The sequence below is a fragment of the Rhineura floridana genome, chromosome 18, assembly GCF_030035675.1.
Source record: "Rhineura floridana isolate rRhiFlo1 chromosome 18, rRhiFlo1.hap2, whole genome shotgun sequence".
NCBI classification, from domain to species: domain Eukaryota; kingdom Metazoa; phylum Chordata; class Lepidosauria; order Squamata; family Rhineuridae; genus Rhineura; species Rhineura floridana.
The window spans coordinates 29,353,171-29,368,677 of record NC_084497.1 but is presented as its reverse complement, the minus strand read 5'-3'; the positions used below and the strand labels follow the sequence as shown (position 1 = coordinate 29,368,677).

General features: G+C 45.0%; 1 long non-coding RNA gene across 1 annotated transcript; it reads left to right on the top strand.

Annotated features, from left to right (window-relative positions):
• Positions 1-2,718: 2,718 nt before the first annotated feature.
• On the top strand, positions 2,719-9,971 carry LOC133372367 (uncharacterized). Its single transcript, XR_009759483.1, has 3 exons — positions 2,719-2,829; positions 7,411-7,499; positions 9,877-9,971. It is a non-coding gene; the product is annotated as an uncharacterized LOC133372367 (long non-coding RNA).
• Positions 9,972-15,507: the final 5,536 nt, after the last annotated feature.

Sequence of the window (15,507 nt, the reverse complement as noted above, 5' to 3'; positions counted from 1 at the left end):
GGAAGAAAACCACTGAGTCAGAGTTGGACCCACTTTCTTAATGAAATTGCCTCTCTCTTATAGAAATCTCTGGATTTTGAGTGGTTGGAATGTAGCCTACTGTGCAAAGGGGTAAAAGCCACATTCATTGCTCTACCCATTGCTAGGATGCGGCTCCTGTTCCTGCCGCCTATGCTAAACAGAGCCTCCATATCCAGAGGCACTCTACCTGTGAATACCATATCCTGGAGACAAACATAACAGGAGGGCTGTTCCTCTCCTGCCCTGCTTGTGGGCTTCCCTGAGGCATCTGATTGACCACTTTGGGAGGAAATAAGATGTTCTGGATGGATCTCTAGTGTGACCCAGCAGGGCTTTTCTGATACTGCTTTCTAATAACTTTTGTAGGGTCAAACACCTGAAGTCATAATAATAAAATGAACAAAAGGGCACAGCCCAAGAAATAGCCAAACTGATTAGTAGGGCGGGGACTCTGTCCTGTTGAGATGATTACTCCACTTGAGGACCGTAAATATTCCCCGAGGGGGGCCTTTCTTGATTTTCAAGACCCGCCAGCAACCTGTAATTCTTTTATGGAAATAAATGTAAATTTTAAGTTGGTTACCCTAGCTGCCATGGATTCCTGGTGCTGGAAAATTACAGCGTCTTTCAATGATTCTTCAAGATAATGCTTTTTTTCTCTTATCATTCAGCTGTGTGAATATCAGCAAAGCACAGTCAGGGTCTTTGAAGGTTTTTGCCCTTCCTGTTGCCAATTTCATTGTTTCTTTTGGAGTGAAAGTTTGCATTTTGTCCCCCCCCACTTTTTTTTAAAAAAAATCCCTTTATCAATCCAGCATTCAAAAGGCTAGAGGAAGAAATGGCTGCCCTGGTTTGCCACCCCTAATCACTGGTGGTGAGTTGGGGTGACCCTTTAAGCCATTTTTGGAGGGGGTGATACTGAACCCCCCATTGCCTCTGGGGGTACAGAGGGGGCTGTCACCAACTATGATTTACTCACAGTAGACTGAAATTAATAATTGGCCATGCCCATTAATTTCAATGGGCCTTCTCTGAGCAGTAGTGTAGTGGCAAATTCAGAAGTGCAGGGTCCCTTCATGATAGTCACAGCCACACACAAACTTTTTTTTGCTCCTGGTTTGAGAAGAGGTCCTTGCTAATGCTTCCCCCGACAACAACCAACATCTGTAGGAGCCAATCAGCATGAAAGGGAGGAAGAGTGTTAGCTACTGAAAAGAGTCTTTTAAGAACATAAGAAGAGCCTGCTGGATCAGGCCAGTGGCCCATCTAGTCCAGCATCCTGTTCTCACAGTGGCCAACCAGGTGCCTGGGGGAAGCCAGCAAGCAGGACCTGAGTGGAAGAACACTCTCCCCTCCTGAGGCTTCCGCCAACTGGTTTTCAGAAGCATGCTGCCTCTGACTAGGGTGGCAGAGCACAGCCATCATGGCTAGTAGCCATTGATAGCCCTGTCCTCCATGAATTTGTCTAATCTTCTTTTAAAGCCATCCAAGCTGGTGGCCATTACTGCATCTTGTGGGAGCAAATTCCATAGTTTAACTATGCACTGAGTAAAGAAGTACTTCCTTTTGTCTGTCCTGAATCTTCCAACATCCAGCTTCCTTGAATGCCCACGAGTTCTAGTATTATGTGAGAGGGAGAAAAACGTTTCTCTATCCACTTTCTCAATGCCATGCATAATTTTATACAGTTCTATCATGTCTCCTCTGACCCGCCTTTTCTCTAAACTAAAAAGCCCCAAATGCTGCAACCTTTCCTCGTAAGGGAGTCGCTCCATCCCCTTGATCATTCTGGTTGCCCTCTTCTGAACCTTTTCCAACTCTATAATATCCTTTTTGAGATGAGGCGACCAGAACTGTACACAGTATTCCAAATGCGGCCGCACCATAGATTTATACAACGGCATTATGATATCGGCTGTTTTATTTTCAATACCTTTCCTAATTATTGCTCGCATGGAATTTGCCTTTTTCACAGCTGCCGCACACTGGGTCGACATTAGCACAACTGGATATGCTAGAGCAGGGACAGACAACATCTATATTCTTGAGGGGCATACTTGTCTCCAGACAGTGAAAGGTCTACAGGCTGCTGCTGTTAACTTACATAATAAGGTTGTCTCCATCTATAGATAAGGACTTTCTAATAATGGAGCATACACAGTCAGGCATAGTGAAGTAAATAGAAATATATGCACTTACATGTTACATTTAGATTTTTTATCTACTGTTAAAGTTTGAAATCTGTTTCTCACAGCTTCAAAACAATTTGGTAGAGTCATGAGGTGTCAAATCAGGATCAATTTTAGACTGTGGCTGCATTCAGACAGTCATATCTCTGCTTAATAAACAGGTAAATGAACAGGTCTTTTGCATGGTTTAGTATCCTGGCTTATTCCACAACTGGTAACCATGGTTCCCCAGTTCAAATAAAAAGGGAAGCTACGGTTAGTTAGAATTTTCCTGGTTTGATTGCTTGTGCCACAAAAGGGTATATGCAGGGTGGACAGGCTCATTAATATCTCCGTTTATTAAGCTGAGATATGTTCATTTCAACTGAGCCTTTATGGGATTTTTGGTGGTTTTAAAACTTCTTGTGTAACATTTTTTACATTAATCAATGAATAATCTGAATAATTTCTTTATGAATGCTGTTGATACATTCTTGTTTTTTCTTTTCTAATTTCAGCGTGTTGAAAGTGAACAACACAAGAACTTTGCACAAAGTTCTCATCATGTTGTGGATGACATCATTTCCAAGTTTCCTCGTGACTTTGTAGAGTTAAGAGAGAATACACCAAAAATTAAAAGGTAAGTGGCTGCCTTGCCTCCTTTCACTCTGATCGGTTCCAATCAGCAGGAAAGGGCAAGGAAGCATGTTAGAAGACTCTTCTCAGTGACTAACACACTCCCTTTTCATGCTGATTGGTTTGTAGGATGCAGGAGATAGAGGGACCCTGCTAGGACCCTGCTCCAAAAAAAATATGGGGACTAAGACCCTCTGAGACCCTGGACGACTACACCCCTGACTCTGACTAGGCCTAACAAGCCATGGTGTTTACTTCTTCTCCTCCCTCCCTCCTTACTTCTTCTCCTTCCTCCCTCACCATAAATACCCCCTTGTCCCCCAACCCAACATGTCCTCATTTCTTCTTTATTCTTACATTTATGTCCCACCTTTCCTCCAAGGAGCTCAAGGTGGCACACAAGCATGGCTCTCTCCCTTGCCTTTGAAGCCTTGCAACAGCCCTGTGAGGTGGGTGAGAGGTGGCGACTGGCCCAAGGTCTGCCCAATGAGCTCCCTGCCTGTGTGGAGATTTGAACCTGGGTCTCACGGGTCCTAGTCCAGCCCTTTAACCACTACACCCCAGCGACTCTTTGTGTCTTAAATGGTTCCAAACTGCACTTGGAACAGATTTCTGTCAAAAAATCCTGCCTGCAAACACTGTCATTAAACTGAGTAGTGCATAAAATATATAGAAGCTGCTTTATGGTCATATGTCTCTGAGGAGATGTCTGTGTACGTTGAGCTATTTCACTTAAGAAGAATATAAAGGGAGGTTTGCAGGTGGGTCAGGCCAAGGGGGCCCCTCTAGGCCAGCATCCTGTTCTCACAATGGCAAACCACGCGACTCTGGGAAGTCTGCAAGCAGGACCTGCTGTGTCCATTCTCCTGCTGTTCCCCTACAGCTGGCCTTTGGAGGTAAACTGCCTCTGCACATGGAGGGTCCACTTATTTCTTGTGGCTGATCACTACTACCAGTAGACATAAGCAGAGCCCTGGTGGACCAGGCCAGTGGGCCATCTAGTCTAGCCTCCTGTTCTGTCAGTGGCCAACCAGATGCCCCCACAGGGAATGCAAGGAGGACATGAGTGCAACAACATTTTCCCTACTTGTGATTCCCAGAAACTGGCTATCAGAGGCATATACTGCCTCCAACAGTGGAGGTATAGCTGTCATGGCTAGTAGCCATTGTTGGTCTTCTCTTCCTCCATGGATGTGTCTAAATCCCTTTTAAAGCCAGTCAGGTTGGTGGCTATAACTACAAAACTGCAACAGCCCTATGGAGTAGGTTAGGTTCAGGCTGCGTGCACATGATACATTGTAAGCACGTGACTTCCTCCCCAAATCTTGGGAACTGTAGTTTAGCCTCTTACAGACTTACCATTCCGAGCACACAATGAACTACATCTCCCAGGAATCTTTGGGGGAAGTCATGCACTTTAGATGTGTGGTGTGCATGCCGCCCAAGAGAGAGATAAAGTGGGCGATAGGCTCAAGCCAAGCCAATATGGATGGCATTGGTTGCTACTGAGGACAGTTCTTGGGTCTGCAGGGACCAAAGTGCAAAGAGCCAAAGGATTTGCCATTTCAGAAGGTCGTGATCAATTCCTGGCAGATGGCCAGTAATAGTATCTGGACTATGCTGATTGATTCCCCTTCCTCTGTCTCCCCCTCCCTCCCTTTTGAAAGAATTGGTGTGGTGAAAAGGAGATTAATTACAGTCTGGTGGAATTTGTAGCTCGTGTATGATGTGATGTTCGTATGGCTGCCATTTTGGTTGAGTCTGAGCGATGAAAAATCCTTTTTCCTTTAAAGCTGTCAAGAATGCATGTTCTGTTAAAGCTTTTGTGGCTGGCAATAAATAAAAAAACTGGATTTATTCACTTCCGTGTGTGTGTGTGTATGTGAGAGAGAGAGTGAGTGAAATAATCGCCCCTCTTAAAGGCAGTAGAGAAACCACTGATTTTGGTGTTAGCATTTGGAATCGAATGCTGGCAGAAGCTGAACTGTAAGAGGGAGCCCTGTTGAAGGAGCACCCTTTAACCTGGATACAATCACACTGAGACTCTGGCTTTAAGGAAATGATAAACTGGCATTTATAAAAGGAAATACAGGTTTGAGAGGAAAGATCCCTAGTTCTGGTTAACTAAAGTTGGAAATGCAAGGAGTAATTTTATTCTGTCTAAGGTGGGGATGCAACAAGGCACAATTGTTCCTGCTTCTTGAGGCGAGAGAGATCCAAACGGTCTCCTCTCCAAAGGAGGAGTGGAAGAAGAGAGAGGCAGAGAGGGAAGTCAAAAGTGAGGACAGTAACCATGAGAGCCCTAGCACTGGAAGGTAGACCAACACAGGTTAGAAGGTGAGGGACAGTCTAGGAAGCATGGAGGTTCCCCTCTCTGCCTACTTTTCCTCCTGCCGACACATCCGTCTTCAGTGCAAGCTGAGTTGCACCCCAGCACTTTCAGCATTTTGCATGGTTGGAAGGTGGTCTGTTGTGCAAAGTTAAGGGTCACACTCACTGCTCCAGCTTTTTTTTTGCCTCTGACCCTGCTCACCACAGGAAGGTCTTGTAGTGGAAGCTCAGCAAGGAAGGAGCAAAACAAATCTCTCTAGGTAGGGAGTTCTGATGAGTCTCCTTCGGTCCAGCCAAGCGAGGACTCTACAAGAGGGCCTCTGGAAGTGATCTTCATATACATACAGGATTATACAGCAGGAGGCAGCCCTTCAGAGATTCTGCTTTGTGGCACCATCAGGGCAGGACTTTAGGGTCCCAAAAGCAAAATGTGCATGAGCCCCCAGACCCAAATGTCACAGGGCTGGCTGACCATATCTCAAAGCAAGGGCAATAATACATGTTTGTGCCATCCAAAGAGGCCCTTTCCCATTCATAAGATCATTGGGTTGTAGCCAACCAAGTCCTACTCAGAGTAGACCCATTGCAATGAATGAACCTAAGTTAGCCATGCCCATTAATGTCAATGGGTCTGCTCTGACTTGGGCTGGCATTGGCTATAGCTACCTAACTGAACCACTCATCTTGGTCTTAAAACATTCAGGGCGTTGTTTAAAATTAATAGCAGGGCTGGAAAAAGTGAGCGAGTCAGTATGGTAGCTTCTGCAATGGAATGATTTGCCCCAATTCCTGGCTCCTAAGATTTAAGAAAGTGGGCTCCCCTCCCCCCCCATCACCACTGCATTTTGCTCACTCCTCCCCATCCACTCTTGTGCCTAACTTTGCCTATGTTCAGAGACACTCTTCTCTGATTCCTGACAGCTGTTGGAGTCAGTCCCAATCTCAAACAAAGCCCCCAAGGGTCACTGAGCTCTGCCACGTCCAAAGCATTTGAAGATTAACTAGATCTCATAAGATAATTTAATTACCCTATTATACAACATTAACTGGGCACTGATATATATATATATATATATATATATATATTAATAAAGGGAAAATGAATGATCATCAACAATTAAAATTAATGACATTTTCTTCCACTTAATTAAATTGTTCTTTAAATAGGGATGTGTACGAGATTGCAGCCATAAAGAGATGCAGTGTGTGTTACTCCCGGGTAAGCATGTATTGGGTTGCAGCCTTTGTGAGCTGCAAGATGGAGCAGGAGGCAGGGCGGTTTCCATCTTGGACACCAGGCCAGTTGTTGATAAAGTGAAAATGGGAGGGGGGTGGGCCAGTGGCTGTGCATCATGTTCCTCACACCCAGGATCTGTCATGCCTAGCCCTGACCTGGTACCAGACATGGAGTCCTCAGAGGATGAACCAGACACTCCACAGATTGAGGACCTTGGGGAGCAGGCAGCCCCACCCTGAATCCAATGCTGATGGCCCCCTTGAGGGCCCCTTTGGGTTGATACCTGATGATGAACCCATGGAACTGTCAGAGGAGGGGGTGGGTGGCTACGCTCTGCCTCCATGGCCAGAGGTGGTATGTTTCCAAATACCAGTTGCTGGAAACTACAGGAGGGGGAGAGTGCTCTTGCGCTCAGGTCCTGCTTGCGGACTTCCCATTGGGGCATCTGGTTGGCCACTGTGAGAACACGAGGCTGGACTAGATGGGTCCTTTTGGCCTGATCCGGCAGGCTCTTCTTACATTCTTATGGAATTGCCTCCCCCATCCTCTAGAGCAGCCTTTCCCAACCTTTGGGTCCCCAGATGTTGCTGAACTACAGTTCCCATAATTCCTGACCATTGGCCATGCTGGATGGGGCTGATGGGAGTTGTAGTCCAGCAACATCTGGGGGCCCAAAGGTTGGGAAAGGCTGCTCTAGAGTGATGGTGCAAGAACCTTTGGGTCCAGGCTGAAGAGTGATGGCAAGGTATGTGTCCATGAAACCTGACTCATTGGTCTACTCATGAGTAAGGAGTGAGTAAGTAGTAATTGATACTCCTCCACTATCTGCTGCTGTGGTTAGGGTGTGGTTTAGAATGCCTGAGGATATAAGGCCTCCCCTTTAAAGATTCCAGCTTTTGGAAGCAACACAGGTTTCTGGACTTTAGCTTGTGATTAGTCTTCCTGCCTTGTTGAATTGTGTCTTGCCTGAATGTCCTGTGATATTGACCTTGCAGTGTTGCCTGACTTTGTCTCTAGATCACATTTGGACCTAAACTGTTTCTCTGGGCTGTGCTTGACCTTGGTTTGTTTGGCCTGTGCTACATCTGCAACCCTGCTCTCCTTGGGTGAGTACTTTGGTGAAACTTTATATGTTCTGTAACTGGGACCCCAGCCCCTGAAGGCATCCCTTGGAGTTTTACTGGCAACCCAAAGGTCACTGCTGAAAGAATGTTTTTGGGTGTTTTTTTAAGAACAGTGTTTTAGAATCTTTTTAACTGTAATGGCATTTTAGAATGTTTTTAATGTGCTTTTATTTTTTCTGATGAATTGTTTTGTTCATGTTTGCTCCCCTGGGCTCCTTCAGGTGGAAGGCTGAGATATAAATTATATTATGATTACAATGATTATAATAAACATAGAAAGCTGTTTTCTACAGAGCCAGGCCATTACTCCATCTAGTTTCATCTTGCCTATGCCAGGGGTAGTGGGGGACCCTTTGGGTGTTGTTTGATTCATGTCCCTCAGCCCCAGCAGCTAGCATGGCCAGCAGGTAGGGGTGATGATGATGGGAGCTGTAGTGCAACCTTCTGGAGGGCAGCCAGTTTCCAACAAGGATCAATCAACATAGGCCCCCAGAATCCTAGAAGCTCAGAACAGGGTAGGTTGCTTTTCTCAAGTGTGTGATTCAGCTTTTACCTGGCAAAACCTATATCAGCTGGAGAACAGACTCTTAATCCTGCTGTGGTTGCCCTGTGTTCAACCTGGTCTTAACTGGTTGCCCTGTATCATCTTCTGGCTAATGCCCGTTCTTCCCAGACCAAAGCTACCTTTTTCGTTCAACCCTAAGGCTATCCTAATTGTTCAGTCAGGGACCAAATGTCCTTTCTGTCTCTGGTAAGTGGATGTCTCGCTTGCTCAAAGGCAGCCTTTCTCTTTCCTTGGAAGAGTTCTGCTTATGTAGGAACATGAGGCTGACCCAAATAGAGTTGCTAATGTTTAATTCAGCTTCTGCAAAGGCCAACAGAACACCGCAATGGTTTTAACGGGGTTGGTGACTGCTGGGATTGCAGATCCGTGACTAGAGAAACAACCTGTATGACACAAGGCCGGGGGGGGCTGTTTAATGATGATGTTTACATGCTCGGCCAAGATGGCCTGTGGAGCTGAATGTCAAATTATTACTTGCGCAGTGGGGATATCTTTGGGTATGATGCGTCAGGAAATTTGAATGATGCAGTGATCCCCCTCTTCCTTCCCCTCCAGTTTGTTTTTTAAAGTAGGGAGTGATCTCAATGGTGGGACTGTGGGAAGGTGTTTTTCTGCCTTCGCTTCCCAGCAGTGAGACTTTCAACCTGGGCCTTATCGCATCTTAGTAGAAATCTATTGATGCAGAAGGCAGAGGGATTCCCAGGGGTTAGAATGGGGAGCCCCCATCGCTGTGCATGTGTGCCCCCATGTGGTCACCCACAGAGTTCTAGGTTGGAGCATCTCTCTTAGGCCAGGGATAGGCAACCTTGTGCCCTCCAGATGTTGCTGGACTCCAACTCCCATCAGCCCTAGATGGTATGACATCAGTGGTCAAGGGTGATGCATTCTTGGAAGGATGATGACTATGGTTCTTTTTGGGCCTGATGCAAGGTGCTTATGCTTGTCTTTAAATGACTTGATATTTCAGATATTTTGGGCCTATCTCCTTCCCTACAGACCCTCTAGGGCAGCCTTTCCCAACCAGTGTGCCTCCAGATGTTGTTGGACCACAACTCCCATCAACCTCAGCCAGCATTGCCAATGGTCAGGAAAGATGGGAGTTGTGGTCCAACAACATCTGGAGGCACACTGGTTGGGAAAGTCTGCTCTATGGTGTTGAGATTGGCAGAAGTGGCCCTCTTGGTAGTTCTATCACCCTCAGATGTTTGGCTGGTGGTGACCCAGGAAAGGGCATTCTTTGTGGCAGGCCCTAACTTGTGCAATTCTCTCTCTGCAGAGATGTGTCTGGCACCTTCACTGTACAGCTTTTGTCATATACTGAAGACCAGGGATGTATTCATACGGGGCCTCAGGGGGTCTTAGACCCCATACTTTTTTGGGAGCAGGGTCCCTATGTCTTCAGCATCCTACAAGCCATTCAGCATGAAAGGGAAGTGTGTTAGCCATTGAGAAGAATCTTCTAACATGCTTCCTTGTTCTTTCCTGCTGATTGAAGCCAATCAGAGTGAAAGGAGGTAAGAGAGCCACTGAGAAGACTCTTCTCAGTAACTAACACACTCCCCTTCCATGCTGATTGCCTTCTAGGAACTTTTGTTGTTGTGGGAGAAAGCACACACAGAAAGGACTGAGGAGTGTGGAGATGACGACCGAGAGCAAGCGAACAAGGGACCGTGGCATGACTATCATGAGGGGACCCTGCACTTCTGGATTTGCCACTATACTATGATGTTGTTGATGTTGTTGTTGTTGTTGTTGATGATGATCATGTTGATGTTGTTGTTGATGTTGATGCAGCCACATAGATCTTCTTGGAGAAGCTGCATCTGCCACCCTGCTGGATGAGTGCGATCCATGGTGTACCTGCAAGGGTGATGGCGGCCAGGATGCTGAAGCTGGTGAGTGGGTTGATGTTGTTCATGATGTTGATGTTGATGTTGATGATGTTTTTGATGTTGGTCAGGGCGGTGGACATGATCGCTCCTGAGTGTCCCCTCTTATGGAGTGGAGTGGTGGGCTGGTGGTGATGAAACATATAAGATGGGGACGATGACGTGTTGTTGCCCCGCCTTGATGTTGTTGCTCATGTTGATGTTGATGACGGTGACGTGTTGTTGTTGATGATGATGATGATGTTTTTGTTGAGGATGTTATTGTTGTAGATGTTGACATTGACGATGATGGTGACATGTTGTTGATGATGATTTTGTTGAGGATGTTATTGTTTCAGATGTTGATGTTGACGTTGACAATGACAATGACATGTTGATGTTGATGGCAATATTGACGACTATGACGATGACGATAATGATGATGATGTGTTGTTGATGTTGATGCTCATGTTGATGTTGTTGATGCTGTTATTGATGATGACGATGACTATCTTCTCAGAGAAGCTGCACCCGCCATCCTGCTGGATAAGGGCAAGCCTGCAAAGGTGAGTTGATGATGTTATTGTTAGTTTATTTATCTTGATGATATTGATGCTAATGTCGTTGTTGTTGATGATGTCGTTGATGTTGATGATGATGCTATTATTATTATTATAGTTATACCCTGCCTTGATGTTGTTGGTGATGCTGCCGCTGCTGTTGATGATGTTATTATTATTATTGTTATAGTTTATCTTGATGATGTTGATGCTCATGTTGATGTCGATGATGATGACGTGTTGTTGTTGATGATGATGCTTTTGTTGAGGACATTGTTATTGTTTCAGATGTTGATGTTGATGTTGACATTGATGTTGACAATGACGATGACGTGTTGATGTTGATGGCAATATTGACGACTATGACAATGATGATGAGAATGACAATTATAATGATGACATGTTGTTGATGTCGATGTTGATGCTCATGTTGATGTTGTTGATGCTGTTATTGACGATGATGATCTTCTCAGAGAAGCTGCACCTGCCGCCCTGCTGGACGAGGGCGAGCCTGCAAAGGTGAGTTGATGGTATTATTTTTATTATTGTTATAGTTTATTTATCTTGACAATATTGATGCTAATGTTGTTGATGATGTCGATGTCGATGATGTTGGTGATGATGATGATGTCATCGATGTTGATGATGATGCTATTATTATTATTATTATTATAGTTATACCCCGCCTTGTTGTGGTGGTGGTTGTTGTTGATGATGTCTTTGTTGAGGATGTTATTGTTTCAGATGTTGACGTGGTCGTTGACATTGACAATAATGATGACGTGGTGTTCTTGATGTTGATGTTGATGGCAATATTGACGACAATGACAATGACAATTATAATGATGATGACGTGTTCTTGTTGTTGACGTTCATGTCGATGCTCATGTTGATGTTGTTGATGCTGTTATTGACGATGAATATCTTCTCGGAGAAGCTGCACCTGCCGCCCTGCTGGACGAGGGCAAGCCTGCAAAGGTAAGTTGATGTTATTTTTATTATTGTTATAGTTTATTTATCTTGATGATGTTGATGCTCATGTTGATGTCGATGACGGTGATACATTGTTGTTGTTGATAATGATGTTCATGTTGATGCTCATGTTAATGTTGTTGTTGATGCTGTTATTAATGATGACTATCTTCTCGGAGAAGCTGCACCCGCCGCCCAGCTGGACGAGGGCGAGCCTGCAAAGGTGAGTTGATGTTATTTTTATTATTGTTATAGTTTATTTATCTTCATAATATTGATGCTAGTGTTGTTGTTGATGATGATGATAATGATGTCGATGATGTTGGTGGTGGTGGTGGTGCTGCTGTTATAGTTTATTTATACCCCGCCTTAATGTTGATGGTGTTATTGGTGATGCTGCTGCTGCTATTGGTGATATTATTATTATTGTTATAGTTTATTTATCTTGATGATGTTGATGCTCATGTTGATGTCAATGACAGTGACACATTGTTGATGATGTTGACGTTGATGCTCATGTTAATGTTGTTGATGCTGTTATTGACTATGATGATCTTCTCGGAGAAGCTGCACCCGCCACCCTGCTGGACGAGGGCGAGCCTGCAAAGGTGAGTTGATGTTATTTTTAATTTTGTTGTAGTTTATTTATCTTGATGATATTGATGCTAATGTTGTTGACGATGATGATGATGTTGATGATGTTGATGTTGATGATGATGCTATTATTATTATAGTTTATTTATACCCCACCTTGATTTTGATGGTGTTGGTGTTGATGTTGCTGCTGCTGTTGATGATATTATTATTGTTATAGTTTATTTATCTTGATGTTGATGCACATGTTGATGTGGATGACGATGACGGTGAAGCGTTGTTGTTGATGTTGTTCATGTTCATGTTGATGCTCATGTTGATGTTGTTGATGCTGTTATTAATGATGACTATCTTCTCGGAGAAGCTGCACCCGCTGCCCTGCTGGACGAGGGTGAGCCTGCAAAGGTGAGTTGATGATGTTATTTTTATTATTGTTATAGTTTATTTATCTTGACGATATTGATGCTAATGTTGTTGTTGATGCTCATGTTGATGTCGATGTTGATGGCGATGATGGTGATGTGTTGTTGATGATGTTTTTGTTGAGGACGTTATTGTTTCTGATGTTGATGTTGATGTTGACATTGAAGATGACGATGACATGTTGATGTTAATGTTGATGGCAATATTGACGACTATAACAATGACGATGACAATGAAGATTATAATGACGATGATGATGTGATGTTGATGTTGATGTTGATATTGATGTTGACAGTGACGGTGATGCATTGTTATTGTTGTTGATGTTTTTGTTGAGGACGTTGTTATTGTTTCAGATGTTGATGTTGACATTGACATTGATGATGATGATGACATGTTGATATTGATGGCAATATTGACGACGATGACAATGACAATGATGACAATGATGATTTTAATGATGATGATGATCATGTGTTGTTGATATTGATGTCGATGTTGATGCTCATGTTGATGTTGTTGATGCTGTTATTGATGATGATGATCTTCTCGGAGAAGCTGCACCCACCGCCCTGCTGGATGAGGGCGAGCCTGCAAAGGTGAGTTGATGATGTTATTTTTAATTTTGTTGTAGTTTATTTATCTTGACGATATTGATGCTAATGTTGTTGTTAATGATGATGATGTCGATGTCAATGATGTTGATGGTATGGTTGGTGATGCTGCTGTTACTGATGTTGATGTTATTATAATTGTTATTTTTATAGTTGATTTATATGACGATTATGATGACGTTGTTGTTTTTGTTGTAGTTGATGATGGTTTAGCTTGCATCATACTTGCTTTGTGGTGAAAACCAAGTTCCTTCACGGGCCAGAAGAGGGGTCCTTCACGGGCCAGATGTGGGGTCCTGCACGGGCCAGTTATTGGGTCCTTCATGTGCCACAGCTTACATCTTTTATTGTCAGGGAGAGGAGAAGAGGATGTTGTTGGTGGCTAAGTGCCCCACAATGGTTTAGCTTGCATCATACTTGTTTTGGGGTGAAAACCAGGTTCCTTCATGGGCCAGAAGCGGGGTCCTTTATGGGCTAGAAGTGGAGTCTTATATGGGCCAGAAGTGGGGTCCTTCATGGATCACAGATTACATCTTTTATTAAGGTGAGGCAAAGAGGACATTGTTGGAGGTTAACTGCCCCACAGTGGTTTTGTTTGCATCATACTTGGTCCTGGAGTGAAAACCTGGTTCTTTCATGGGCCAGAAGTGGGGTCCTTTATGGGCCAGAAGCAGGAACCTTCATGGCACACAGCTTACATCTTTTACTGTCAGAGTGAGGCAAAGAGGAGGTTGTTGGTGGATAATTGGACCACAATGGTTTAGCTTGCACCATAGTTGGTGCTGGGGAGAAAACCTGGTTCCTTTATGGGCCAGAAGCTGGTTCCTTTATGGGCCAGAAGCAGGGTCCATCATGGGCCACAGCTTACATCTTTTATTGTCAGGGTGAGGAGAACCGGACATTGTTGGTGGTTAACTGCCCCACAATGGTTTAGCTTGCTTCATACTTGGTGCTGGGGTGAAAACCCGGTTCTCTCATAGGCTAGAAACGGGGTCCTTTATGGGCCAGAAGCAGGGTCCTTCAGGGACCAGAAATGGGGTCTTCTATGGGCCAGAATTGGGGTCCTTTATGGGCCAGAATTGGGGTCCTTTATGGGCCAGAAGCAGGGTCCTTCATGGGCCACAGCTTACATCTTTTATTGTGAGGATGAGGAGAACACGACGTTGTTGTTGGTTAACTGCCCCACAATGGTTTAGCTTGCATCATACTTGGTGCTGGAACAAAAACCTGGTTCCCTCATAGGCCAGAAATGGGGTCCTTTATGAGCCAGAAGTGGGGTCCTTCATGGGTCACAGCTTACATCTTTTATTGTCAGGGTGAGGCTAAGAGGACATTGTTGGTGGCTAAGTGCCCCACAATGGTTTAGCTTGCATCATACTTGGTGCTGGAGCGAAAACCTGGTTTCTTCATAGGCCAGAAGCGGGGTCCTTCATGGGCCAGATGCGGGGTCCTTCATGGGGCACAGCTTACATCTTTTATTGTCAGGGTGAGGGAAAGCAGACGTTGTTGGTGGCTAACTGCCCCACAATGGTTTAGCTTGCATCATACTTGGTGCTGGAGTGAAAACCTGGTTCTTTCATGGGCCAGAAGCGGGGTCCTTTATGGGCCACAAGCAGATACTTCTATGGGCCAGTAGCGGGGTCCTTTATGGGCCAGTAGCGGGGTCCTTTATGGGCCAGTAGCGGGGTCCTTTATGGGCCAGTAGCGGGGTCCTTTATGGGCCAGTAGCGGGGTCCTTTATGGGCCAGTAGCGGGGTCCTTTATGGGCCAGTAGCGGGGTCCTTTATGGGCCAGTAGCGGGGTCCTTTATGGGCCAGTAGCGGGGTCCTTTATGGGCCAGAAGCGGGGTACTTTATGGGCCAGAAGCATGGTCCTTCATAGGGCACAGCTTACATCTTTTATTGTCAGGGTGAGGGAAAGCAGATGTTGTTGGTGGCTAACTGCCCCACAATGGTTTAGCTAGCATCATACTTGGTGCTGGAGTGAAAAACTGGCTCTTTCATAGGCCAGAAGCGGGGTGTTTATGGGCCAGTAGCCGGGTCCTTTATGGGCCAGAAGTAGAGTCCTTCATGGGCCATACCTTGTATCTTTTATTGTCAGAGTGAGGCAAAGCGAACGTTGTTGGTGGCTTACTGCCCCACAATGGTTTAGCTTGCATCATACTTGGTGCTGGGCAAAAACCTGTTTTTTTTATAGCCCAGAAGCGGGGTCCTTTATGGGCTAGAAGCGAGGTCCATTATGGGCCAGAAGCAGGGTCCTACATGGGCCACAGCTTACGTCTTTTATTGTCAGGGTGAGGCAAAGCAGACGTTGTTGGTGGCTAACTGCTCCACAATGTTTTATCTTGCATCATGCTTAGTGCTGGGGCGAAAACTTGGTCCCTTTATGGGATGG